At 40.5% G+C, this 25,742-nt stretch overlaps 1 protein-coding gene and 1 long non-coding RNA gene across 8 annotated transcripts in view; one reads left to right on the top strand and one right to left on the bottom strand.

Moving 5' to 3' along the window:
• Positions 1–25,742, top strand: part of PLCB1 (phospholipase C beta 1) — a 642,689-nt gene that overhangs the window by 250,927 nt on the left and 366,020 nt on the right. The window lies entirely within an intron of this gene.
• LOC137164433 (uncharacterized) lies at positions 22,725–24,734 on the bottom strand. The gene is made up of 3 exons (XR_010923030.1): positions 24,673–24,734; positions 23,282–23,422; positions 22,725–22,826 (listed from the first exon to the last, which is right to left on the bottom strand). It is a non-coding gene; the product is annotated as an uncharacterized lncRNA (long non-coding RNA).

Here is a 25,742-nt window from a genome sequence, read left to right as displayed (position 1 = left end):
CAGTGTATATGTGAGGGACAATGAAATTGCCAACACTCCCAAATGTATTGAGGTGATTTTGGTCCCCACTGCAAGAACTTCCCCTCCTCACCTTGCCCAGCCCCCTGCCCAGCAATCAGTTATACCCCATAGCCTCCCTTCAATTCTGCCCCCACATCTGCCCCTGTCCCAACCTCAGCCCTGCTCCTCCTGCTGCCATGCCCTGACTGCCCCAGCCCTGGCCCCTTACTATAGGGACCGAGCCCTTCCCCACCCCCTTTCTCCAGGGACTGACGCCTGCCATGCCCCAATTGGGCAGGCAGGCGGGCTCCTTGTTAGATCCTCCCAGCCTGGTTTTGCAGGCGGCAGGTGAGGCTCGAAGTGAGGGGAGGGGGGAGAAGAGTGAGCGGGGGGCGGAGCCTCGGGGGAAGAGGTGGGGCAGGGATGTTCGGTTTTCAGCAATTAGAAAGTTGGCAGTCCTGTCTCAGCTACCGTCAGTTACTCCTGATTTTCACTGGCCTGCAGTGAGCTCAGAATCTGACCCCGTGACCTGGAAGATGCTGTGTTTTGTGAGGAATCTATTCTTTCTTTCTAGCAGTACATTGTACACACTTGGTAATGCTGGCTGTTCAGGTACCAGTTGACGTGCTGGATTCTTAGCTATAATTTAGACAAACTTCTTCAAACCTGTGGGCTAAATTCTGGCCTAGCTTCTTGTCAGGCAGCTAGCAGGAGCGGCATGGAATAGGAACTGCCAACCCTGTTCTGGCTGTCTCTTAAACCCCTAGAGTCTGTTCAATGGACCCTTCCTGAAAGGAGACATGAAAAGGGTCTTCTGAGGCACAGCAAACTCCTCGTGGCCTTTGAATGGCCCCTCATAACAGCTCCCGTATTAGATCCTGTTGATGATTTGTGCTGGGAAACAAGGGAGAACAGGCTGTGGGGGGGGGAAGAAGGGGGGCAGAAAAGGTACACATTTTTGCCCTCATTTTGCAGTGTTGAAGTTAAAAAATGTACGACTTATTGCGAGTCTGAATTTATATAACTTCCAGCCATTGGATCATGTTAAACATTTCTGTGCTAGTTTGAAGAGCCCATTAGCAAATATCTACATCCCTTGTAGGTACTTTTAGAATATGATTAAGTTACCTCTTAAACTTTTCATTCCCAAACTAAATAGATTGAGCTCCTTAATTCTATCATTATAAAGCATGCATTCCAATCCTTTAATCATTTTTGTGGCTCTTCTCTGACCCCTCTCCAATTTATCAACATCCTTCTTGAATTGTGGACACCAGATCTGGATACAGTATTCCACCAGGAGGAGCATCAATGCCAAATTCAGAGGTAAAACAACCTCTCTCTACTCGAGATTCTCCAGTTTATGCGTCCCAGGATTGCATTAGCCCTTTTGGCCACAGTGTCGCACTGGGAACTTGTGTATAGCTGATTATCTACCATGACCCCTATATTTTTTTTCAGAACCACAGCTTCCCAGAATAGAGTCCCTCATCTTGTAAATATGGCCTACAGTCTTTGTTCCTAGATATATACATTCACAGTTAGCCATAATCAAGGTTAAGATTCTGTCATGGGTATTTTTAGTAACAGACAAGGACAGGTCGCAGGCAATTAACAAAAATTCACAGAAGCTGCGACCTGTTCCTGTCTGTTACTAAAAATAATCTGATGCAGGCGGGAAAACAGAGCTTCCCAGGCTTACAGCTTCTCCAGCCTCACTGCTCCTGCAGGCTGGCTGGCCCATCAGCTGCTCCGCGGTGAGCCGGCCAGCCCCCAGGGCCATCAGCTCTGCCCCAGAAGTCGCAGAAAGTCACAGAACCTGGGAGCTCTGTGACCAAATCGGATCCTTAGCCATAATAAAATACATACTTTTTGCTTGTACCCAATTTACCAGACGGTCCAGATTCCTCTGTAGTAGTGATGTTTCCTCCTCATTATTTACCACCTCCCCAATTTTTGTGTCATTTGCAAACTTTATCAGGGATGATTTTATGTTTTCTTTCAGCTCATCCATAAAAATGTTAAAGAGCTTAGGGCCAAGAACAAGACCCCACTAGAAATACACCTGCTCGATGAGGATTCCTCATTTATAATTAAATTTTGAAACCTAGCAGTTAACCAGCTTCTTATCTATTCTATGTGTGCCATGTTGATTTTATGTTCTAGTTTTTTAATCAAAATGTCATGTGGTACCAAGTCAAATACCTTACAGAAGTCTGTGTGGTGTAGTTGTAGCCGTGTCGGTCCCAGGATATTAGTGACACAAGGTGGATGAGGTGATATCTTTTCTTGGACCAACTTCTGTTGGTGAGAGAGACAAGCTTTCAAGCTACACAGAGCTCTTCTTTAGGTTTGGGAAAGTACTCCCTGCATCACAGCAAAATGCAAGGTGGAACCATTAACACATGTTGTAAGGGGCCATTCAAGGTAGAATAGCCCATTAACACCTTTGCAATCATAAGACCAAAAAAGGGGCTTTGAGAGTTACAGGTTGTAGTAATAAGCCATATATCCAATGCCCCTGTTCAGTCCCTAATTTTTATTGGGTAGCAGAATAATGAATGTAAGCTCCCAGGCTTGTCTTCTGAAAGAGTGGTTCAGGTTTCCTTTGAGGATGAGGATTGAGAAGTCAGATATAGAGTGATCACTTTGTGATGGAGTGTTTTTGTCTTTTATCATTTTCCTCTGTGAGTTCCTTCGAGAGCCTACTCATTGTCTGGTTTCACCCGCATAGTTGCTGTTGGAGCATTTAGTGCACTGGATGAAGTGCACCACATGTTGTGATAGACATGTGTAGGATCCATGGATCTTGAAAGGTGTGTTATGGGGGGTGTTGATCATTGTAGCAGTGGAGAAATGTCTGCAGGTTTTGCATCTGTTGTTCTGGCAGGGTCTGATGCTGCTTTGAGTTGGTGTGTCCTGGTCTGTGGGGAGCTTGCTTCTGATAATGAGCTTGGAGAGGTTGAGGGGTTGTTTGAAGGACAGAAATGGGGGGTTCAGGAAAGATTTCTTCCAGGATGGGGTCCCCATAGAGTATGGGTTGCAATTGTTTAATGATACCCTATATGGGTTCCAGTATGGGGTGGTAGGTGACAATGAGGGGTGTGTGGTCCAAGGGAGTTTTATTTCTATATTGAAGCAGGTTCTCTTGGGTTATTTGGGTGATCTGCTTCTCTGGTGGAGCATCCTTGTTTTGTGAAGGCAATTTTGAGCACGTTAAGATGTATAGCCCGGACTTTTCCTTGGAACATAGTCTGTGGTATCTGAGTGCCTGGCTGTTGATAACAGATTTCTGGGTGTGTTTTGGGCGGTTTCTGGATCTATGAATGTAGGTGTGGTGATCCTGAGTTTGTGGTATGTGGTTGTCTGTAGGGTTCCATTGCTGAAGCTGATTGTGATGTCCAGGAAGTTGATGCTAGTGTGGGAGTGTTCCAGAGACTGTTTAATGGACAGATGGTGGTTGTTGAAGTTGTGGTGGAAATCTATATCAGGTTTATGATTGGTTTTGCGGTGCATTTGTCCAGAAAATTCTTCTCCAAGGTGGCCAGTGAAGAGGATGGCATATTGGGGAGCCTTCCTAGTACAGAAGTCTAAGTATGTTACATCAACACACTTACCTTTATCAACAAAATTTGTAATTTCATCAAAAGAAGATATCAAGTTAGTTTCACATGATCTATTTTCCAGCCTATGTTGATAAGCATTAATTATATTACCCTCCTTTAATTCTTTATTAATAGTGTCTTGTATCAGCTACTCCATTCATTACTTCACACGGGATCGCTGACAGGCCTGTGATTACCCAACTCATTCTGTTTATCCTTCTTAAAATATTGGCACAACATTAGCTTTCTTCCAGTCTTCTGGAACTTCCACAGTGTTCCAAGACTTATTAAAAAATAACGTTAATGGTCCAGCAAGCTCCTCAATCAGCAATTTTAAATCTCTTGGATGCAAGTTATCTAGATCTGCTGATTTAAAAATGTCTAACTTTAGTAGCTGCTGTTTAACATTCTCCTGAGACACTAGTGGAATGAAAAATGTGTTATTTTATGGTACAGACTACATAATCTGGGACCAGCACAAATACACAAAATACACAATGGAAATAGTTGTTGAACACTTCTGCCTTTTCTCCGTTGTTTCTGATAATTCTACTATTTACATCTAGTAATGGACTAGTACCATTGTTAAGATTCTTTTTGTTCTCAATTTACTTTAAAAACTCCTTCTTACTATCCTTAACTCCGCTTGCCATAGATTTCTCCTTGTGTCCCTTTTTTATATATTATCTTTTTAAAAATTATAGCTGCCTTGACTTCTCATCTAAACCAGGCGGGTTTTTTCATCAGTGATGCCTTCTTCCTTGATTGTGCGATTGTGGCTTTTTGGGCCACTAGTAAAGTGTTCTTAAGCAATTCCCAATTATTAACATTTTTCTGATTAAATTCTTCCTCCCAGCTGATTTGGCTCGTAATTGTTTTCATCTTTGTGAAATTGGCCCCTTTAAAACACCAGGTATATATATTACTGGTCTGGACTTCATTCTTTTTGCACATTATAAATGCAATCAAGTCATGATCACTTGTACCCAAGCTACCATTAATTTTTGATTGGTTCCTCTCTGTCTGTCAAGATAAGGTCTACTATAGAATCCCCCCATGTTAGATTCAACAGTTTTATTTAAAAAATACCAAATATGTTTCAGTAGTAGTGGCATTTGACCTGCAGTAGACATCACTCAAATTGAAGTCACCCATGATCATGCAGCTTTTTTGACTACACGTTATGGATAGCTGCATAAGGAGGCAGTCATTCTGTTCCCTAGTGTGATTTGGTGGTCTGTACTGGACACTAACTAATACCGTGTCTTGTGCTTTATCTGTTAGGACATTGATCCATTAGCATTCAAGATCATTTTCTTCTGAGTTATCAGTGACTTGGAAGCAGGTAATGCCATTTTTTGATGTAGAGTGCCACTCCCCATTCTTTCTGCCATGTAATCCTTCCTAAATAAGTTATAACCATTGATTTTAACATTCCAATCATACAAATAAGTCCACAAGGTTTCACTAATACCAACTAAATCAAATATATGCTCATAAATGAGCAATTCCTCGCTTGTTACCCAGACTCTTAACGCTTTTGTATAAGCAATTAAAAAAATTCTTCTCTTCATATCTTTGATTCCTTGATTAATTTTGTTCTCAACATCTCGATGATGTGCTAAATGTGCACTCCTATCTCCCTCTTTTTACCCTCACCTTTAGTTTTATACCCTCCTGACTACTCCAGTGCTGGGGGATATGGCTCATTGCTTCACCGGCATGGCCTGAAAGTGCCAGTCCAGGGAAAAAAGGGCTTCCTGCTCATACTCTCCATGTGGCAATGTAGAAAGTTATTGCTAGATCACTGGGGCAGCTAAGCACAGCATTATAATATGTGCTGAAAACAAGAGACCTAAATGATAGAATTTATAAGTGCTATGGCTGTATTAAATTCAATTTGCCATTTTAAGTTTAAGTGGCTGCTTTTTAGCTTCCTTTCTTCATTGCATTAAAGAGATGTCAAAGAGATGCAGTGTTCTTGTAGCCAGGCTGGTCCCAGGGTAATAGAGAGACAAGCATGTTTCTCAAACCAACAGACGGTCCAATAAAAGATAGGACCTCACCCACCTTGTCTCTCAAATATCTACAGCGAAAGGAGAGGCAAGTTGAATAGGGACTTGTTTCTGAAAGTTTCCTTTTTAGAGGAACCCTGAGATGGATGAGTCACAAAGGGGAATAACAACTTGTTGTCATTATCCAGTGGACAGTTAGGTAAGTGTCTACTTTTTTGAGCAGAAATAAAATATCTGAGCTATTATTTTGCTCATACAGTAGGCTAAGAGGTCATAATATAAACTCCACTTTAACCATGGTTAAGTTCCACTGAAATCTAAAGGACAGAATTAAAGACTTTATTTTATTGCCTCAGAAATTCTCTTCCAGGGATCTATTTTTAACTTGTTCACAACCTGTGTGATTCTAGATTCAAAACTGAGTTATAAGAAGAGCGCAGTCCATTCACCCCATGTGGATGAATTTAATCTATCGTGTGAAATTCACAAGGCAGCTCTTACTAAGCATTATATGATGTGGGACACTGGCTGAGGGACTGAGCAGGGGGACAGGTGCACTTCCCGCAACCAAAGAAAGCATCTTGGCACCAGAGCTGCATTTTACAGGTTGGGAGAGGGACTCTAAAGAGCTGTAGCTCTGGACTGCGTGTGCACGCTGTCATTCACCTACCACCACTGTAGACTGCATTCTTTTGTTTTGTTTAAATCTGGCTGCTTATTTTGATGTGTAAAAGGGAGCTAGCTCTCTTGAAAATATAGCCTCGAGTGTGTAAGCTTTCTTGAAAATCTGGCCCATTGTCAATTTATAGACGTTTTCAAGGGGAAAAACACGCTGTTCATTCAAATATTGATAAATCCTTTCCCAGGTATAAATTGTATCTGATTTGATTTTGTTACCTTGTTACAGCTTGAGGTGTTAAAGTTTGATTAAATGCTAACTATTCAGGCAATGAGAAGTGACAGGCAGGGGCATTTCGGGGCAATCACTGCTGCTTTAGTTGGTACTGTTGGATATCAGGCTGAAGCTTGTGTGAATTTAACTTCCTGGGAAATGCAGTCTCCCAGAAAGGCAGTGCCTGGAACATGGTTGCTATGAAATGGATATGATAAACATACACAAGGAAAACCATCAGATGCATGTATTTGCCAGGTGTTACTGACATAAGTGCAGCATAAATAATGGACAGAAATGCCATCTGTCTGATGACTCTCTAAACCTAGTCTCTGATCTTCTAAACACTCAAGCATGCACCCTACTTTATTACCATGGGTAGTTCCATAGCAAAGTTGAAAACATGCCTACATGTTGGCAGCATTTGGGCCTTAGTTGATCATTCAAACTACATTAATCCACATATCTAGGTTTTAGACACCTATCTAGGCACATATGTATACAGAATAAGGATAATTAAAATTCTCAGAATCAAATCCAGCCCTAAGAACTTGTGCAGAAAATGTCAGTGGGGTCTTATGGATTTGTATCTTCTGGGTAAGAACTTATTACAACAGGAATAAAACCAATTAGCAAAAGAGAAAAATGAAAATTTTCAAGGAATATTTTAACTAGAAAACATATTGAACATGCTGTTTCAGAATGCATGTATTTTTTTTATGAGCCCTAATTGCTATTGGAGTCTTCTGGTCATGATCCAGAGAACCCGGACTTCTGGTGGAAAGCTCTATTCTATTAATTGCCCGTATGAAGGGGCAACTGCTGCTAAGGCTAATTTACATGAATGACCTTTGTCTCGTGTAATTAGAGAACAATGATGTTCGGAATTTGCATTTCATTTATGGCCAGATTCACTGAATCAATATTAAACTTAATTGCACTATGAATTGGAAAAATGCAAAGCAGTCTGTGAGGTCATTTCATATGATAGTCTCCTCATAATAATATGGTAATAGCATGGTATATTGAATTGATTCTGGTAATTATATTTATGCAACACCAGATATCCACGTGCAGTTTAAAGCAATGCACGGGAGAGCCAATAGTGAATATACTGAAACTCTAACATTAATTACACCGTTGTCATAAAGTTCTACAATAATGACCAAAATATGCATCATATTTTGACTTTATTTTTGCAAAATTGCAGAAAATATTGCAAATCTTCAATTCTTTTACCACATTCATGACTGTCAACATTTGTGTATCTCTATTAAATGATAAACTGTTGATGCTGGTGAGTGTATTACATCTACTTTTATATCCTACGTTTTATCTATTTTCTTTCATTATAAAAATCCTTTTTAAAATGAAAGCACAATCATGACCAAGCTGTAACAAAATGAAACCAGATTTCTAAGAACAAATTTGCACAAACAAAAACCGTCATAACACATGGGCGGCAGCATGGAGAGCAATATGTTGCATTGTAGTGGGAGATCCAGTTTCCACAAAGGTTAGGTGCCTCTGAAAAATCCGGCTAGATGCCTATCTGCATCTTTAAGCACCTGAGTGCCTTTGAAAATCTAGTCCATCATATGCCTGATTGATATGTCATTCCATTCTAAGGCCACGATTCAACAAAGCACTTAAGCATGTGCTTAGCTTTAAGCCAGTGGTTTGTAAGCATATGCTTAAAGTTAAACATGCGCATAAATGTTTTTCTAAATAGTAATGAACTTAAGCATGTGCAGAAGTGCTTTCTTCAATTGGTGCCCCTATGTTCCAGCATTTACTCCTCTCTGAAAACATTTTTAAACTGCTCTTTGCTATTTTCCCAGAACAACAATCTGCCATGACTTTTCAACTAGTCACCTTCTCAGTGCTTTACAAAACTAGAAAGCTAATCTTAAAACAAGTTGTGAAGCCAATTTTCAAACAGCTGATTGTACAAAAAACTCAAATTACACAAGTGCCTCTTAGGATGTCTAGATCACAGGAGACAGTCATAGTTGAATGGAGAGCAGCTGCAGGTTTGCGAACAAATATTTTGACTGGTTTTGAGTTTGTCTGGTTTTGCAAATTGAGCAGCCTGTGTCCTGTTTAGTATTTAGATGGGTGACCTGCAGAGAATCACTTCTGTGTTCTGTAGACGTGTTGCTTCTTTGTCATAGCAATGGCTGATCTTAATTATTGTGGCTGAGATTTCAGAAGAGCATAAGGCATTTCAGTGATCAAGTCCCCACTGCATTTTAATGGGAATTAGAAAACAAAGTGCCTTAGTTTCCATATGTATGTATATATATGCACAAATAATATGCAAATGTTCTCTATAGTCATTTCCACACAGCTGCATGAGCATGGACACAAACACACACAACAATGAAAAACAACAGCACTATGTTAAAAGAATATTATCTAGATTGTAAATTAAACACTCAAAAGTTAGGAAATGCCACGTTTATATTTGTCCATGCAGCCTTAATTTAGCCCCCTTGTATATCCATTCTGTGCACTGAATGAGGTAGGGGGTCCTGTAAAAAAAAAAAATACTTTATCATGTGCTTAATACATGCTCACACAAAGGCTAAATTAAGGTTGCTCTTGAAAGCATGTTTAATAATTTGGGGAGGCTACCTAAGTTTTCCCAAGGAAGGCAAGAGGAAATGGTGTTTTTTAACACATGACATCAGAGTGGAATTTCACATCAGAGTGAAATTTCATAGGACAAAAAAAAGATACTTCTATTGCCTGAGGAGCTTCTCCCTGCTAAATATCAAAGGCCTGCTTTTGTCAAAGAAAAGGTCATGAGAATCTTTAATGTAAAAAAGTATTAGGGGACCTAATGATAGGGTTTCTGCCAGCTCCCCCAGCAGTATATGGATGTTTTTTCTTGTGGCTCACTGATAGTGTTCTGAAATAGTCGTTATGCAGAACCATTGGTTTGATTCCTGCACTTGTTATCCCACACTCTGAATCTTCTGTCTGAACAGCCATGAAAGAATATAAATTAAACATTGAGAGAAACAAGGTGGGTGAGGAAGAAACAGGTTGTTGAGCTAATCAGAGCTCTTCGGGTCTGAAAAAGGTTTCTTCAGCTGTTCCCAGTCCCGAAGGAGAGCTCTGTATAACTTGAAAGCTTGTCTTGCTCACCAGCTGATGTTGGTCCAATAAAAGAGATCACCTCATATCTCCACCCCCACCACCCTCATCTCACTCATATCCTGGGACCACCAAGGCTAGAACAACACTGCAAATGTAAATTGAATGTTGTTATTTTTATTGTTAATAGCAAAAGAGATTTGTAGATGCGCCGTATCAGATAGGTTGTGATCTTGCCTGATCTCACAAGGTCAGCAAGGTTGGTTCTGGTCAGTACTTGGATGGGAGACATCTAAAGTATAAAAAGGTATACATGATATGCACCAGACTGCAACTATTATTTCTTCTTCTAAGGAACTTCTCTCTGCATCTCTTATTTATTACTGATATTGGAGACAGCCAGGCACAGAATCTCCAATATCCTCTTGTGTGTGGATCAAAGTTCATAGCTTGAGTTTATCTTTATAACGGGCAAAATGTCAAATTTGAGAAAGTGTATAATGGTCCCAACTAATTTGTCAGTATTTCTAGGTCTGCTAGGGCCTGCTTTTGCAGTAGTGAAGTCAAAGGAGCATTGTCATTGACTGTAATGGTGAAGGATTGGGCTCTAGGTACACTGACACCTACAGCTTAAAAAATAAAATCTCTTCCACAGAAGGTCAGATCTTCAGCTGGTGTAAATCGTCAAAGCTCCATGGATTTCAGGGGTGCTGTACTGATTTAAATCAGCTGCGGATTGGGCTCAGAGTTTCTATTTATGAATTATATTGAAATTTACCAGTGAGTAGTTGGTCAAATACAGTATTCTTGATCAGTGTGTCTGTGTGTGTGAGTGAGAGAGAGAGCAGCAGCAGGAGTTGCATTTGAATATAACAGCATTTTTGCCCATGAGGAACTAGACACTTTCATATCTCAAACTGATGAATCAGTTGTCCAATTGTGACTTCCTAGAGCACAATCTAGACTAGTGGGGGGCTGAGTCATCCCTGACCTGCAAGCTTGGGTGCTTACAATGCTTTGCTGGAGTAGCTCCCACCTGGGCCATTCACAAACAGCTTTCCAGAATGCAAGCCACACCCTGAGTGTCTGTGTGTAACTGCAGTCCGCCAGCTACTCCCTGGCTCTCACCAGCCTGGGTTATAGTTCATGGTGACCCCCAGTACACCTCCAGCCTCAAATGTTCCCCCAGAAATGTATGTCCCGTACTGCCAAGCCCTCTCCTGGACAGTCCAAATATATTAAATCCATTATTCCTTTAAAAAGAATATGCCAGTGAAGTATCTTAAATAGTGTTATCTGGAAACTTCAGTTTAAACTCACAGGATTACCTAAACCAATAAATCAAGTTTATTAACTACAAAGAGAAAGATTTTAAGTGAGTATAAGTAATGAGGCATAGAAGTCAGAAATGGTCACAAGAGAAATAAAAATAAAACGCTTATTAATATCTACTTAAGAAACTATCTTAGTTGCAAAGCAAACTTTCTCACCACATGTTCCAGCAGATTACTGACCAGACTTTCAGGTCAGGACCCTTCCCCCAGAGTCCAGCGTCTGTTACCTTTTGTCTTCTCAGGTGCAGAGAATAAGATGGGCTGGGAGATACAGAGGGGTGTCTTGGGGTTTTTGCCTCTGCTTTTTATAATTTAAATCCCAATCTTGAAAAACATTTCCCGCTGAGAACCAAAAGACAAAGAGTCTGTGTGGAAAGATGTTTCCTGCTGCTTTTCTTCAACAGTTTGAGCTTCCTTTGTTTCCCTTCTTACGTGATGACTCTGTTTACTGCTTACATGCAAATTATGCTAAGCACACATTCCTTTGTTTAGGACAGACCTATTCGCTGATTTCTGTTTAGACAGTGCCGTGGGATTTGGAGAACGTGTTGATAAATTCTTACAGGGATATCTTATAACTTCACATATAATGTTGACACATGTATTTTATCAGGACGATACTGATCAGCAAATTATGCATTTTCAAATGATACCTTACAAGGCATACCTTGTACAAAGATTATTGCAATAGTGTGTAGAGTGTGAGGGGTATATTCCATCACACCGAGGAATCCTAAAAAAAAAATAGTTTTTCTTTGTTTGTTTAACATTTCTCCACTTGCCTTTCATAATAGACATGTTCCACAGTTCTTACTATCAGACTTGCTATCTGGAAGATATGTAAACTGCCTTTTCTGTTTAGATTTTCAGTGTAGTAGCCATGATATCTCTTTAGGTCCCTAATTCCCTTCCTGGGGGTGCAGAGATCTGTCTGCCAGTGCAGGACTAATAGGGCGGGACAGAGGAGCATTGGTAGCAATCCCCATGGGATGTCGTGCTGCAGGGAGGGAGGACAGGGAGGTGTGAAGGGGAAGCCACTCCAGAGAGGTGAGCAGGCAGCTATAGCTACATCTAGTAATGAAGTGCAGTGCTGTTAGTTGAATGCAGCAGAGAATTTGGCCCAGAAGATCTTCAGTGGAGATTGTCAATATTTTATAGAAGATTTGACTAATACTACTGCTACCTATAAGGCTTTGTAAAGGGGAAATAGTATTAAAACAATGAAAGATATGCTTTGTATCACCTTAAGATTTTTTTTAAAAAGGCTTTAAGCTAGTGAAATAGGAGGCATTTACTCTTTTCCCAAGAAGTTCTTTGGCAGCCATGCGGGTTATATTAGATCAAATCAGTGCTTATTCAAGGGATTGCAGGTAATTTGTTTTCAATATATTTTGTCCTACACTAACTGCAAAATAGGACATATTCTTGGCAAGACAAGTCCCCCTACAACCACTTCTTACAGTTCCCTGATGGAAAAATGGCCTCTATCAATCATAGCATTTTAAAACTGTTGATGTATTTCAAACATTCTAAGATTTTCTTTCATTAATGAAGCTAACATGCTTTTTTTGTCAAAAAGATCTGAGCATCTCTGAACAAAAGCACTTCGGGAACAGAATGGAAAGACAGTCAGCAGTAGGTTAGATTAATGTTAACTCCTTAGTATTGCTGAAATATCTTAAGAAACTCTTACCAATTTTGGTACGCTGTATCATTTGCATTATAAAACAGTGTTGAATAATTCAGAGCTCTGATGTGTTCTCAGTTTGTTTTTGTTAACTATTTTGTAAGCCTTTTGAATTTAGATGTAATCTAAAAAGATAGCCATAAAAGGATCATCAAAATAGCAGTTCCCTGATAAGTGTGAAAGAAAGAAGAATACAAACACATACAGTACTCAGTATTATTCCCTGCAAGTCAGCATATCTGCATGCTCTGAAGGTGTGTGTGGGGGAACCTATCAAAAACATGTGGGAAAGGCAATTAGCCAAAGTATATTCCTCCTATGCTCCTCAGAAGCACTGAAAAAAGCAGTATGACTGAGGGAGCAGCTAGGGAACAACTGATCTAAGCAGAATTGCTCTATCTTGGAATAAAACCCATGGGTGAAATCTTCACCTTTGTTCCAGCTCATTGATCCATCCTAAAATGGCCTAGGGGAGATTTCTCCTAATGCAAATATTGTAGTGGACAGCCGTAAGGCTGCCTTCCGAAGACACCCTGGCATGTCTTGGCATGGGGGTGTGCCAAGGGCAAGGCTGTGGATGGGGCAGCAGCACAATGGAGATTCCAGGCAGCGCAGTTCCAGGCCTCCAGGGCTCTCTAAATTATGTTGAGGACTTTGGAGAAGCCCAATATTGTGAGGGTACAGAGGTGGCTAAAACACCTCTGCTCCATTCCCTAGGCTGCAAGTTGTGTGCTGCTTTCTCAGAGGATGATAGAATTTCACTCCATGTAAATAAACCAGGATTAGTTATTACTGCGACAGGATACATTCATTCATTTTTCATAATTCAGATTCAAGAAGGATGTTGATATATTGGAGAGGGTTCAGAAAGAATCACGAGAACAATTAAAGGACTAGAAAATATTCCTTATAGTGATAAACACCAGATTGACCCCGAGTCTAGCTTAACAAAGAGAAGGTTAAGGGGTGACTTGATTACAGTCTATAAGCATCTACGTGGTGAACAAATATTTAATAATAGACTCCTTCAGTCTATCAGAGAAAGATGTAATGCGATCCAATGGTTGGAAGTTGAAGCTAGATGAATTGAGACTGGAAATAAGACATAAATTTTGAATGGTGAGAGTGATTAATCATTAGAACAATTTGCCAAAAGTCATGGTGGATTCTCCATCACTGACCATTTTTAAATCAAAATTGGGTGTTTTCTAAAAAATGTGCTCTAGGAATTATTTTTGGGGGAATTTCCATGGCCTTTGTTATATAGGAGGTCAGACCACAGTGGCCCCTTCTTGGTTTGGGAATCTATATAGAAAAAGTGGCTGCACTTTTTTCCATGTTTTAGAAGAGCCCCTCTTTGTATTTGTCTAAGAATCTGAGAGATGGGGGCCAGAATCTTGCAGGTTTTGGATCTTCCCTGGTTTTCTTGGCACCCAGCTGTCCTGTTGGTCTTGTGGACCTGGTTGGAGGCATGAGGCCTTATTTGTGTTCCAGATTAATGTGTTTCTCTCCTTCCCTTACCCTGGAATAGAAGAGAAATTCAGCTTAGTCTCAGTTCCTTTCCTCTGAAGAGAAGCAGATATCTATAAATATGGACTATAGCATATAGATTTGCTTAAATCATGACTTTTTCTGTATTTTAGTTGAGTACTGTAAAGAAAATATTGGTAGGGGTTAAAAAACAAAACCGATTCAACAAAAGAGATCATAGTCCTTGGTAAAATTGGATATTTATTTGCGTGTAACTTTAGTGCAATTGTGGCCAAGATGGAGTCTGCGCTGCAGGCAGCTCTGGCCAAGAAAAGGCCCATGCAGGAATGCAGCAGGGAAACTCCCTTCCACCCCAGAGGCACCTGTCCAAACCCCAGAGTGAATACACACACAGGAAGAGTACAATGAATATAGGAAAGGGAAATATTTATTTCAGAGGAGAAAAACAAAGGGGGAGAAGATGAGGGAGTAGTAAAATTGGGTTACATCCAACACGAGGTCTCTCAGACTCAGTGGTACCACAGTATAAAAGGGTACTCACCACGCAATGCATCTACACTCAGAGTTCAGGAGTCCTGGGCAGAGTTCCAGCCTGCCAGTGAGTCTTGGGTGCTCCCGGTCGTCTTTGGCACCAGTAAACTTTCCCCAACACACTTCTCTGGTCCCCTCTTCTGCCATTTTCTGCAAAGCCACACAGCGCGACCACCTCTCCACTTAGCTAGCTACAGCCTCCCTTCTTATTCCCAATGCAAGGTCACAAGCCCCCAGTACTCACAGCCCCATCCAGCTCTGGGCAGCAGTGATATTGGGTCCAGCTCCAGTTTGTCCTTCTCCAGTGCTCCTCCTGGCTCCTGTCCTTGAGCGTCCCTGGTTGGCCACTCTGTCCCTCCCAGACTTCAGGCAGGTTCTCGACTGCTTCGCTATATGAGGGCCTGCACGCTGTAGCCTTCTTGTCTGGAGCTATAGACACACCCACCCTGTCACTCCTCCTCTCTCTATGCCCTTGAAACAACCAGCACTTCCTCTGCCTCAGGAGAAAGTTTTAAAGGACCACTCTCTCTAAACCCGAAGGGGGTTACATGTGTATAGTTTTGATGGATAATATCATGGATTTATCATGGATAATTAACATGTTTAATTTTAGGCATTTTTCTATTTATATTTAAATGTTCACAGTTGCGGGAAATATGACAAGTCAGACAATAATTTTTTGAGGACAGTGGACAGTGAGGTTCAAACAGCTAAAGCTTTATAAAACACAAATTGTCAACATCCCATGTCAAAATATATAAAGTAAATATCCCTACATCACCTGTAATAAATTGTCAAGCAGCATTTTTCTTACATTTCCTATCTGTAAATTTCTATTATTATGTGAGGAAATATTTTTTTCTCTGTGTGTGTATAGAGAAATTGATGCTGGTCAGCATTTACTGATAAAAATATAATTCTTCCACATCTAATAAAAAAATATTATTATTTATTTGTATTGCCATAGCACCTAGGAGCCCCAGTTGTGCTAGGCCAAACCAGGACCCCATTGTGCTAGGCCAAACACAGAACAAAGAGTGTCCCTAAATCCATGCGACTCACACAAGTAAAGTCCAGTTTTTACAAAGGCTAATGGGAGTAGAAAGCATTTAAGAGGATCAAGCATATTCAGCTAAGGCTATGTCTACACACAGTTGAAGCACTGCAGCTATGCTTTGGTAGCACCGTAGTATAGATGCTTCCTACGTTGATGGACGGGGTTTTTCAGTTGATGTATGTCATGCACCTCCACAGTCTGTGGAAGAATTTTTCCATCCTCCTAACTGCATCTATACTCGGGGTTAGGTCAGCTTCACTACGGCACTCAGGTGTGAATTTTTTCACACTCCTGAGCAACATAGGTAGGTTCAATCAAATTTTTGAGTATAGATCAGGCCTAAATCAATGGGACTTAAGCGCTTCACTGAACCGAAGCCTAAGTTCACATCATTCTGATTACTATTTTGCCTCTTTCCTCCACGTCTTTTTTGATCCAGCTGAAGTGATTTCTGTCTTGAAACCAGGTAGAGATGGAGTCAGTGCTTGGAATCCAAATTTTTCAAATGGTGAAAAGCATTCATTTTTAACCCCAGCATTTTTGGGAATTGTTGAATTCTAAAACGACACTGGAATTGAAGAAGTGGGAGAAAGCAAAACAGTAATCCAGATGACATGATATTAAAATGCAGATGTTGTCTAGTGTATTTGTGACCCTAAGTAGCCCCCAATGCCAGTTGGCACACTGTTGCCATGATACATACCCGAAGGCATGTAATATATCAATGGAAAACTAATAACTCACTGATCGTTAATGTACTTGTGTGGTGCATGTACGATAAATCCACAAAGGACTTTATAACTATGTGCCGGAAATATGTTCTTAAAATGTATTTGGCAAGCAGTGCCTAAGCCACCCCTGTTCCAGGAATGTGGTTCTCCCTGCTTGAATATGTCTCCAATGGAAATTCATCTAGATAAAGAAAAGCATATAAACATGCAAGGTGAACAAAGCCATCAGGAGAACAAGCGTGGAAAGATGTTTACTGAACAATCTTGACGGGGGATGAAGATTGCACCCTCAGGAACCCTTCATGCCTCTTGAAGCAGGGCAATTGAACTTTGAAGAAGAAAGAAAAAAGCCATTTTGGCATCCTTCACTTGAGGAAACAAAGGAACCGAGTACTTTGAGCTCTGCTAGAGCTCTCTAGCTAGAGAGTCTGGTCAGCCATACTTGAAAAGAGACTCGGTGAGAGACCCTTCTTTGAACAGGAGACTTTAGTTTGTTAAATCAGGTTTTAGTCTTAGTCTTTGTTTGCTTATAACCTTTTCTATCTTTATTCCTTGTATTTGGTATCACTTGAACCTATAATTTTTTGTTTAATAACTTGTTTTACTATAAACCGATTCAGTGCTTTGATTAAAACAGTGTTTGTTAACTTCAGCTAGGGTAGTAAGCTGCTGGGTAGTGCTGTCTCTTTAAGGGAGCAGTGAATTTAGTAACTTCAGTAGGTGTTCAGTGAGAGGGATGGACACTACGGGACAGATTAAATTCAGAACTGGGGCTGTGTTGGGGTCACCCTGCAAGGAGTAACCAAGCCTGGTGGAAGCCAGGTGTGAGGCTATTGTGCTGTGAACATGCTGGTGTCAGGGCTCTGAACCAATACTATGGGGCACAGGGATATGCAAGATTACAAGTCAGGTGGTGACACATCACTTTACTGGTTTGGGTTGAATTCTAAAGCGTCACAGTATTAAATATTATTTCAATATTTGTTAGATTTAAACTAATGAATTTTTTTTGAAACCTTACATCTTATATTTTCTCCTCTTAACTGGGCAGTTCTGTAACCTCATTAGCAGCAGAAAATGAATCAAATGGTATTTCACATCCCTAGAAAGAGGAGGACCACAGTGGAAGGACACACATTAATTTGTCTTTGTTTTATGAAGCTTTAAAGTTTTACACAAACATTCAATAACACACCATCCACAACAAGAATCAATAAATTAGCTGGCACCCTCATCTGGTCTAATATTTCATGCAGTCCCAGGAATAGAAAACTTTTCTGAGCAGTGATCTAGGACCAGGGATCAGAAAGCAAAATGCTAACCTTGCAGTGGTCATCTGCAGCTAGTTCCTATTTTATGTGTGAGTTTCAGCTAGATACGTTGCTTGGCTATGTAAGCTGGCATTGCTGCATTGAAGTCAATGGAGCTATGTCAATTTACATCAACTGAGGATTTAGCCCTTCCAGTTTTGACCATTGTCTTATTCTTTTTTCTTTTCATCCCTTTCCCCATACCACTCTGCATCCTGCAGATTAATTCTACAGTCACAATCCAACAACTTTAAATTAAAAATTCTTTATTTTTCAATATATTCCTTTGATACACAAAATGTTCTCCTAAGTATTTACACCAACAGTCTTTGACAGGCAGTTTTCTAAAAGTAGTAGTGAATTTTTGCCCTCTAAACCTGATGATGTCTTCTGCTCGCAACCCCCAGAATGGGAGCATCACATGACTACTTGATTCTCTTACATTTCCACTTTTGCACTCAGAAATCTGTTATTTTCTATATCTTATCTGTGCTTTGCCCTAGATTGAATGAGGAATCATCTTGTCCACTTCTCAGTCTACTGTCGCTACAGTTCATTGTAGGTTACTCAGTTTAAAATGTATTTCTTCTAATGACTCCTTCAAAGTCTTATCAGGGCTGCTGTGGCATAGCCTATCTAAAATGGACAAAAGAATCAAGTTGGAGTTGGTGGGGTACACCTGGAGCCAAAGGGAAATTTTTGTACCAATTTTGATATGAACCAGAAAAGGGGTTCTTGAATTATGCCCTCCTAAAAATGCAATTGCTCACTACAATCCAAAAGGCCTTCTAACATTTTTTTGGTTTTGTTGCAGCTATGTGAAAGGAAGAGAGAAATGAAATGAGTTTAATGGACTTCCTTTATTGAGATCTAATGCCCAGGACCAAACTTGAGTTGATGTTAAGTCTAATTTCAAAGGTTATTAACTCATAAAGTATTATAGCATAACAAATAGCCGGTGGAGATCTATATTTGGGAGAGTGGGAGGGAATAAGACCCTAGACCTTTTGAGCCCTTTGCCTTGCAAAGATAGACCTCAAAATGTGAACCAGTCAATCCCCAGAGAGGCTTGCCATGGGAAAAAGTTCCCATCCCTTCTCCTTCCCTGCCTTCCCCTTTCCCCCCGCCCCAAAGCCTTGTGAGGTAGGACACCAAGCCTACTGAGCCTCACCAAAGGTCCCAATTTATAGACTGCAGGAGAGCCGCAGGTGGCCCCAGCCATCCAGTCTCCTCTCCGACTCCTCTGTTTTCAGTCTTCTCTTACCATGACTCTCCAGAGTTTCCTTGATAGACCTCTGTCAGTCACAGCATCAGAAAAACCACAGAAGGGTCATCATCAGGGAAACACTAGCAATTCCACCTGCTTTCTGCTCCAGCACTGAGCTGCTTTTCATCTCCCTTTGAGATCCCCTTCTGCAAAAGCCCACTCCCTCGCAATGCACCCCAATAGCCGTTAGCACTGCCTGAGGTGGAGCCATACACTGACAGCTCTCCTGTTCTCAGCACCAAGACCTCCAGGCTCAGTCGTCACTGATGCCTTTCTTCACATGTCGGTGCTAAATAAAACCCATCACTTCTTCCTCTGTAATATCTCGACATTGAGTCTTCCTTTCCCTGCCGTGCCACTGCTAAAGCCCCACTCCATGCCCCTGCCATCCCGTGCCTCACCTACTACGACCTCCTCCTCTGCTCTCCCTGCAGCTTCCTTTTCCAGTCAATCCAAACTGCAGCTGCTAGAATAATTTCCCTCTCTTCTGACTTTGCCCAGCCGACATCTCTGCTCTCCTCCCTTCCTGCTCTTCCCCCCCCTTTTTTATTTCCTACCAACCCTTTCTCTCTACCTGCACCCTTTGCCTCAACCTCTTGCTCTTGCAACATGCTTGTTGTTCTTCCCCATTTGTCTCTCTCACCGCAGTCTCTTTAGTTCTCCTCCCTTGTCCTGCTCCCTAGCAAATTCTGCTACCCGGTACAGTTCTGGCTCCACACGTCCCCGTCCGGTTTCCCCACCAGCCTGGCCTTTGGCTGGCTGGGGGCTGACTCCCCTGCTGCGCTGGTACCCCTTGTGTCTTACAAGCTGCCAGCCTGCTCCCTGCCCTTCCCCTGCCTCCTTTGTGTGTTGGCGCCCAAGTGCGGCGGGGTGGCTGTGGCAGGAAGGCAAGGGAACAGGGGCAGACAGAAACTTCCTTTTCCTCTCCACTGCAGCTTCTGATTAGAGGCGCCAGTTTCTTTCTTTCTTTCTTTGTGTGTTTTTTAAGCACTGAGTCTACTGCCTGGGAATTTGGCTGGACTTTCAGACACATTAGAATAGGTGAAAACATTGAAGGTAATCCTGGCCAAAATGGGAAAGTCGGTAGTTACAGTTTACAGTGCTAGAGTATATAAACACAGTGCTAGAGTGCATATATACACACACACTTGTGCGCACACGCACACACACACACACACACACACACACACAATTGCACTGATCCAAACACTCCAGAACTTGGAAGTGTTTGACTCTTGATCTGTACAGCTCGGGTCCATCACACACACACGTGTGTTAAAGATGAACATTATGAATTTTGATCCTTCAGATGTATTTTTCAAGGTCATCACTGCGCATTGGGTCTTGTGCAATTAAGCCTCAGGCCAGTGAGGTGGGGGCATGGTGTGGAGGAGTTCTGCCCCTATGGGAGCTCTGATAGCATGCTGCTTTGCGCTCCCACATAAGGCTGGGTACCATTGAGCCCTACGCGTTGCAGAGATTAGCATTCACTGAATAACTACCCTTTGGGGCACTCTCTATCTTTTACGAACAAATCTGAATTCTAAATCATGGAAAACCTGTTTCACCTCTTATTTTGTTACTATAGTTTCCATTCAAATCCTGAAGTTTAGACCAGAATAAGAACAAATGACTCGTTGTTTTACCTGTGTGCCCTATGGTGTTTTCAACAACAAAGATTAGCTGGCAAAAGTATACTATGCCTAATAAGGAGGTTTTTAAATGGAAACCATTGCTAAGTGTTGCTTCTCCTAATACAGTATAAATCATGAGATCCTGGATACAAACTGCAGCTGCTAGAATAATTTCCCTCTCTTCTGACTTTGCCCAGCAGACATCTCTGCTCTCCTCCCTTCCTGCTCCCCCTCCCCCTACCTCTCTTTTTATTGCCTACCAACCCTTTCTCTCTAACTTGACCCTTTTCCTCAACTTCTCGCTCTTGGAACATGCTTGTTCTTCCAAATTTATCTGTCTCTCCTCATTTCCTTTAGTTCTCCTCCCTTGTCATGCTCCCCAGCAAATTCATGCCTCTCTTCCCACTCAAAACTTTAATTTTAGCTCTTTGATACAAAGGGTCTCAATGGTAATGGCGATGTGCTGAACACTTTCTTCTTGGAAGCCTTGTTATTGAGCCACACACTTTTATCAGAATGAAGATGTCTAACAAAGACAATGTTCTGTATCCAAGATCTCATGATTTACATAGGAGAAGAAACATATAGCAATGGTTCCTATTTAAAAGCCTCCACAATAGACATACTATACTTTTGCCAGCTAATCTTTGTTGTTGAAAACATCATAGTGCACACAGGTAAAACAATGTGTCATTTGCTCTCTTATTCTGGTCTGTGAACTTCAAGCAGTGAACTGGTTCTTGGGATCACGTGACTGTGACTGACAAAGATATACGGTATGATTCAGTGCAGTACATTGATATTGGTTTTGTTTTAAATCGCTCTCTGCTTTAAATGCTTACAAATTAGAAGCAAATGAAAAATAAATGACCCATTATTCAGAAGACAGAAATATGAAAAGACTGCAGCATGCCCCTTCTGTATTCACCTGCCAGGTACATATACTGAAGGGAGAATTCTTACCCACTGGGGTAAATTAGCATAGCTCCATTGGAATCAATGGAGTTACCAGCATGGTTCCATTGCAGACAGGGGAGTGACACCTATATACACTAAGTGAAGATCTGGCCCTTAATGGTTCATAATATGAATTGTTTTATAGTGGTTGATGCCCCGCTGATATTTGTTACAGAACTCAGAATGATGTATAGACCTTTAAATAAATACCATCTGTCTAAAAATAATTTGAGTCACTCGGAAGATAATGCTGTAAACATACACATGCCAGCAATAATTAAATATGATTTGTGTAGAAACTGAACTCCAGATTACCCATCTAAGCCCAGCTTTATCAGAAGGTAGACAAAATATGTGTATTTATTAAAATGCTGCTGAAGAACAATTAGAAGCTAATTGATTGAAACAGTTCAGCTTTCCATTTAATGGATCAGTTCTGGTTGGCTGACTGCCTTGGAGACAGCTTTGAATAATGCTATGTGGATAGAAATGATACCTTTTGACAGATATATCATCACTTAAGAGAGAGTCCCTGCACTTTTCATACAGAAGGAAATTGAAGTAATTCCTCTTCTTGTGAATTTGGGAGATACTTTAAGTGAAGAAATAACTTTTTTGTGAAATAGCAAGTTCCATTTCTACATTATTTAAAATCAGGGAGTGTGGACTCTGCTCTATTTTAAAACTAGGTATCTGAAGAAATTCAGCTTGACTTATTTCATCTCCTTTTTTGTCCTTCTGAAGAAAAGGCTGCTGTTCAGAGCGGTTTATGCAGTTTATCTCTTCTCAGTTAGAAGAACCATTAGAATTGACGATTAAGGGGAAAAAAGAGGAGGTTTCAAAGTTAAAAATATTTTATTGGACCAACTTCTGTTGGTGAAAGATTCTCTTGTCTCGGTGCTGAGGAGTAGGCTGAAGCCTGGATGTCACCCAAGATTCAGTCACCACTAACATCATCTTAAAATATCTTTTGCAGTTGTTTAAAGGGACACAGTCAACTTGAAAATCAAGTCTTTTGTCTAAGAAATTCTGTACCCTACTACAATGGCCTGTAACACAAGAGGATTAGCACTGCAATCAGTTAGTGGAAAACAATATTTTTCTCAATTTTTTTTAGTTTGTTTATTCTGTGCATTTTGCAACATTCCATGCCTAGTCACTTTTCTTGTTTTCCCTGCAGTCAGTCAGTTCATGTCTTGTTGGAAAGACCCAGCTGGGGAACAGGAAAACAAAACAAGTATAAAATTTTGGGAAGGAATTAATAATAAATAAATATGATATACTGTTTGATTGGGGCTCTGTTTGTTGGGATTTTCAAAATGGCCATGTTAACACCTTTAACTGCAGAAAACAATCCTGCACAAAAGCTTAATGTAAGAAATGAAAAAGAACTATAAGCTCAACTGATGCTCAGAAAAACCTGAATGGGGGATTTTATTCAAAACATCCTCCCTAGATAATTTGTTCCAGTGGTTAACTACCCTTACAGTCAGGACATTTTTTTTATCTAAATCTCCCTGGCTACAATTTAAACCCATTACTTCTTGTCTTGTCCTTAGTGCATTAGGACAACAATTTATCACCCTCCTCTTTACAACAACCTTTTACGTATTTGAAGACAGTTATCATGTCCCCCCCTCAATCTTCTCTTCTCCAGACTGAACAAACCTATTTTTTAATATCTGTTCTCATAGATCATGTTTTCTAGACCTTTCATCGTTTTTGTTGCTCTCCTCTGGACCTTCTCCAGTTTGTCCACATCTTTCCTGAAGTGGTGCCCAGAACTGGACATGGCACTCCAGTTGAGACCTGTTCAGTGCATAGTAGAGAGGAAGAATTACTTCTTGTGTCCTGCTAATACATCCCAGCATGATGTTTGCTTTTTTTGCAACAGTATTTCATTGTTGATTCATTTAGTTAGTGATCACCATAATCCCCAGTTCCTTTTCTACAGTGCTGCCTTCTAGGCTGTCATTTCCCATTTTGTATTTGTGCAGTTGATTATTTCTTCTTGAGTGTAGTATTTGGCATTTATCCATATTGAATTTCATTCTATTTGTTGCAGCCCATTTCTCTAGTTTGTCAAGATCATTTTGAATTCTAATCCCATATTCCAAAGCACTTCAACCCCTCTCGGCTTGGTATCATCCACAAACTTTATAACTGTACTCTTTATGCCAGCATACAAATGATTTATGAAGATGATGAATAGAATCAGACACAAGACAAATCCCTGTGGGGCCCCACTCAATATGCCCTTTCAGGTTGACTATGAACCATTGATAACTATTCTCTTAGTACGGTTTTCCAACCAGTTGTGCACCCACCATATAGTAGGTTCATCTAGGCTATATTTTCGTAGTCTGCATATGAGAAGGTCCTTTGAGACAGTATCAAAAGCTTATTAAAATCGAGATATAACACACCTACTGCTTCCCTCTTTCCACAAAGCTTGTTACTGTATCAGAAAAGGATATTAAATTCGTTTAACATGATTAGTTCTTGACAAATCCATGTTGACTGTTACTTATCACCTTATTATCTTCTAGGTGCTTACAAACTGATTGTTTGATTATTTGCTCCGTTATCTTATTGTCCTTAGTCCCCTTTTTCTAGATATGTACTATATTTGCCCTGTGGGATTTCTCCTGTCCTCCATGAGTTCTCAAAGATAATTATTAATGGCTCAGAGAACTCCTCAGCCAGTTCCTTGAGTATTCTAGGATGTATTTTGTTAAGCTCTGCTGACTTGAAGAGATCTATCTTGTCTAAGGCCATGTCTGCACTACCACATATGCTGGCAAAACATATGTCGCTCAGGGGTGTGAAAAAATGTTTTGCTGGCATAAGTGGGAGTGTGCATAGCTGCTCCTTCTTGTTGAGGTGGTTTTATTTTGTTGATAGGAGAGCTCTCTCCCGCTGGCATAGAGCGGCTACACGAGCGATCTTACAGTGGCACAGCTGCATCGGTACAGACATGTCGCTGTAAGCTCGCTAGTGTAGACGTGGCCTTAGTAATTCTTAACTTGTTCTTTCCCTATTTGAGCCCCAGATCTTACCTCATTTACACCGACGTTCACTTTGTTAGTCATCTGATCACTGTTAACCTTTTTGGTGAAAACTGAAACAAAAAAGGCATTTAACACTTTGACCATTGCTGCATTTTCTGTTATTGTCTTTCTCGTCTCACTGAGTAATGGACCTACTCTATCCTTGATCTTTCTCTGGCTTCTAATGTGTTTGTAAAATGTTTCCTTGATACCCTTTGTGACTCTAGCTAGTTTAATCTTGCTTTCTGCCTTGGTCTTTCTAATTTTGTCCATATATACTTCTGTCATTTGGATAAAAATCTAAAACAGAGTTCCCAGATATTAGTGATAATTAAAGATCTCAAGGAACTTTTTGAAATAGAAGTGTTAATGCAAATAAACTGGGCAAAGTCCAGTGTGGAATATTGCATTTAGCCTACTTGAAATTCTACCAGCAGTTTCAATTTTGTGTGATATTTTTAGACCCAACCCTTGTGTACTGTACCTGTGTATACAGCATGATCAGTATTTTTCTGAAAGATTAAACAACTAGTGCAGTTCCATCAGAAGTTCCACCTCTGACATAAAGTAGGTGATAATTTTTCAAATAATCTCTTGGTACCATACATGGAATTTAAAATATCAGAGGCTTTTTCAGAGGGCCAAAAAGCAAACTGCTTATTATTGATTAAAAAAATTAGGGAGCGTCTTTTCAATAATTGGAAGGACTTGTGGATTTCCTGAAACACTGTGAACTTAATTACTTGAAGACCTGTGTTTCTATGAGGTGAGGTTGCTAACAGCCGACGTGTTATAAGCTAACAAATTCAATTTTTCGATCCTCAGTTTAAAAAAATTCCCTGTTACATAATACGAAGTCATCTTTCTTAATATTTGTATATTACTCTGAAAGTTACTTTGATTATCCAAAGCCTCCATTAATTTGCACTTAATGTCTCCCTATGATATTAGAGAATGAAGGTTTTACTTCAGTTATCCACATTTTTGAAGCAAGTAAATGTCTTTTGGTTCTTTTATGTTTCAAATAGAAATTTTTTTGGCCTAAGTAAAATAGGTTTCTGCCAGAAGTGAGGCATAAA

Source organism: Emydura macquarii, unplaced genomic scaffold (genome assembly GCF_026122565.2).
Source record: "Emydura macquarii macquarii isolate MOO-44397 ecotype Brisbane River unplaced genomic scaffold, CSIRO-AGI_Emac_v2 contig_2676, whole genome shotgun sequence".
NCBI lineage: Eukaryota > Metazoa > Chordata > Testudines > Chelidae > Emydura > Emydura macquarii.
This window is presented reverse-complemented; position numbering and strand designations above follow the sequence as displayed.